This window comes from Callorhinus ursinus, unplaced genomic scaffold (assembly GCF_003265705.2).
Source record: "Callorhinus ursinus isolate GAN/ISIS: 27379988/994484 unplaced genomic scaffold, GSC_fseal_2.0 scaffold10, whole genome shotgun sequence".
Lineage (NCBI taxonomy): Eukaryota > Metazoa > Chordata > Mammalia > Carnivora > Otariidae > Callorhinus > Callorhinus ursinus.
Genome location: NW_027397072.1, coordinates 52,534,897 through 52,538,740, shown reverse-complemented (window position 1 = coordinate 52,538,740; position 3,844 = coordinate 52,534,897). Strand labels below are relative to the sequence as shown.

At 40.4% G+C, this 3,844-nt stretch overlaps 1 pseudogene; it reads left to right on the top strand.

Annotated features, from left to right (window-relative positions):
- The first annotated feature begins 1,697 nt into the window (after nt 1-1,697).
- Nucleotides 1,698-2,984, top strand: LOC112820693 (ly6/PLAUR domain-containing protein 6B pseudogene; annotated as a pseudogene).
- Nucleotides 2,985-3,844: the final 860 nt, after the last annotated feature.

Genomic DNA, 3,844 nt, shown 5'->3' with positions numbered 1-3,844 from the left:
TAGTATACATCTTAGAATGACCAAAATCTGGAACATGGACAACCCCAAATGCTGACAAGGATGTGGAGCAACAAGAACTCTCATATATTGCTGGTGAGAATGCAAAGAAGAACAGCCACTTTGAAAGACAGTTTGGCAGTGTCTTATAAAACTAAACATACTCTTACCATATGATCCAGCAATCACACTCCTTGGTATTTACCCAGAGGTGTTGAAAACCTACGTCCACACAAAAACCTGCCCGCAGATGTTTATAGCAGCTTTATTCCTAATTGCCAAAACTTGGAAGCAACCAAGAAGCCCTTCAGTAGGTGAATGGACATAGAGACAATGGAATATTCAGTGCTAAAAAATAATGAGCTATCAAGCCATGAAAAGACATAGAGAAAATTTAAATGCATATTACTAAGTGAAAGAAACCAACTGGAAAAGGCTACATACTATATGATTCCAACTATACGAAATTCTGGAGAAGGCAAAGCTACAGAGACAGTAAAAAGGTAAGTTGTTGTCAGAAGTGGGGGAGGGGCGATGAGGGAGGGAAGAATAGATGGAGCACAGAAGATTTTCAAGGTAGTGAAAATCCTCTGTATGATGTTATAATGATGGGGTCATGTTATTATATATATTTGTCCAAACCCATAGAATGTACAACACCAAGAGTGAACCCCAAGGTGAACAATGGGCTTTAGGTGATCACAATGTGTCAATGTAGGGTCATCACTTGTAATGAATGTACACTATAGTGAGTGATACTAATAATAGAGGGATGCTAGGCATGTATGGGGATAGGGTTATACAGGGAATCTCTGCCTTCCTCTCAATTTTGCTGCAAACCTAAAACTTCTCTAAAAAATATAAAAAAATTTTTTAAAAAAGAACAAATAGGTGCATATAAAGTTGATGTAAACTCAAATGTATTAATAATTACACTAAATATAAATGAGTCAAATATGCTATGTAAAAACTAAGATTTTTTAAATTGAAAATGAAATCAAAAGCCAATTGGAAAAAAAAAAAAAAAGCAGAGCCTGAGACCAAGGCTCAATTATGATTGTTCATCTGGGAGTGTAGACCTGGGATTGGGATAGGAAGGAGGGAAGGATAGGGAAATGAAACAGGGAAAGAAGGGGATTCAAAACAAGGATGTGTTATCAAATTGACTTACTGCTCCAGGATGCTCAGTCCCAATGGACAGTCTGAATTTATGACGTGCAGCTCAGTGTCTTGCTCCTAGGGAAAGAAATGGGAAAGTATTTAACCACTTGCTCCCCTCAGCCTTGGTCGAGGGTTGACCCAAAGGACATTAACTACTTCTTACTCTGGCTGATCAGGCAGGGTCCCAGTGGCATCCTACACTGAGAGAAGAACTAAGGTCTAGAGGATCCCAAGTAGTGCCCAAGAGTTGTCCAAGAGATCGTCCAAACATGGTGACTAGATATTTTCTTCTATGATTTTTAAATTTCTTTAAGGATTAGTAGTGTAATCAGGCTTTCTACCTCCTATTTAGTCCACTTTGGTAACTTACACATTCCTTTGAAAATCAGCCCATTTCATTAAGATCCTCAAGCCAGCTAGCATAGTTTTTTCTCTTTCTTTCTCCCTCTCTCCCTCTCTCTCTCTTTTTTTTTTTTTACTAACCTTTTAGGTATTGTCTAATTTGTTTTTGTTTTAAAGAAACCAGATTAGAGGAGAGGCCCGGAGGGCGCGCGCGGCGCAGATATGCCACGCTGCTGCCTGCCGTTGGCAACCCTCCTGGACTAGGCTGCTTTGGTTAATCACATGGATGTTGCTGGTTACTTTGTGTGGGCAGAGACCTCTTCACGGTCAGTCGGAGAGAGGAGCCTGACCACCGTGCTCTCTCTGGAGATATGTGAGTTTTGGATTTTCCCACAACGAAGGTCAGAATGCTGCCCCTCCGTTATGCTCTGGCCGTAGCTGTTGTCCAGATCTTTATCTTGTCAGAAAACTGGGCATTGGCCAAGAATATCAACTTCTACAACGTGAGGCCTCCTCTGGACCCTACGCCATTTCCAAACAGCTTCAAGTGTTTTACCTGTGAAAATGCAGGAGATAATTATAACTGCAATCGATGGGCAGAAGACAAATGGTGTCCACAAAATACACAGTACTGTCTGACAGTTCACCACTTTACCAGTCATGGAAGAAGTACATCCATTACCAAAAAATGTGCCTCCAGAAGTGAATGTCATTTTGTTGGCTGCCACCACAGCCGAGATTCTGAACATACAGAGTGTAGGTCTTGCTGTGAAGGTATGATCTGTAATGTAGAGTTACCCACCAACCACACGAATGCGGTCTTCGCCGTGATGCACGCGCAGAGAACATCTGGCAGTGGTGCCCCCACACTCTGCCTACCAGTGCTTGCCTGGGTCTTCGTGCTTCTGCTGATATGAGGCCACTGTTCCTAGGAGAGGCAGAAACTGCCCCATGAAGCACCGGCCACAAACTGTGTGAACACAACATTTGAGCGAAGACCAGTCTCGCACTTGGAGAGTGCACCTTGGACCCCAAAGCAGAAGTCAGTTGTTTGCTGAGCTAAAACACTCCTGCATCAGGCCACAGGATTAAGGGAAGGGGACATGGCAGGAACTGAGGGGATCGCCACAGGCTTCCTGGCCAGAGGGGCTGCATTTTGTCACTTCCGCAGGGAGGAGCCTGCCCAGCATCTGCAACGGGTGCGTGGCGGTAAGCCTGTGGTGTTTCTGCCTGCCCAGGCTGTTAGCTGAAGGGACACGTCGACCTCAAGACTCTTTCGGAAGCTGCTGGGTCAGACCCTCACGTTTCTGTGTGTGATTAGCTCAGTGTCTCTATAAAATCTTACCCTTCCCCTGTGAGAAAGCAATTTCCCCACCAATGACATAGTCAATGAGAAAGGCCACTAGCTATAGGAAGAAAACTTCCAGTTGAACTAATATGAAACCCATTTGCTCATGTGGGGGGAAATAAAGCTTTTAAATTATACAATGTAAAAAAAAAAAAAAGAAACCAGATTAGATTGAATTACCAATGATACTTTACTATTTTTCAATGAATTAATTTCTGCTTTCATTGTATTAATACTTTTTAATAGCTTTACATTTATTTTATATTAAAAAAACACTTTCCTTCTTAGTCTAAAATAGTCAAACACATAGAAGCAGAGAGTAGAATGGGGACTGGGAGGAGAGGGAATTGGGGAGGTGATGATCAAAGGGTACAAAGCTTCAGTTATGCAAGGTATTAGCAGAGCTAATGTTAATAGTTAAAAATACTGTACCACATACTTGAAACCTGCTAGGATACACACACAAACACACACACACAAACATACACACACACACAAAGAATAGAAAAGGAAAAATGGTAACTATATGAGATGATAGATACGTTAATTAGCTTGATTGTGGTGATTATTTCACAATAGATACATAAATCAAAGCATCAAGTTGCATATTTTGAACATATACAATTTTTATTTGTTAATTATACTTCAATAAAGTTGGGAAAAAAAGAATATACAGTGAAGGCTGTCAGATAGAGGTGGGTGAATAAAGAGATGAAACCACCCTCTCTAATTACACAGGAAACAAACAACAACAACAAAACTTTCCTTCTTGAGATGAATACTTAATTCATTATTTTCATTATTCCTTTTGAAAAATAATAACATTCTAGAATATGATTTTTTTTTCTTTAGTATGGCTTTGTCACAAGCCAGAAGTTGTGAAACCTGGTGTTATTATTATGGTTATTTTCAAAACACTATTTAATTACACGTTTTATTTCCTTTATTACTCAAGCGCTATTTAGAAGAATATTGCTTAATTTCCTGGTATTTGGA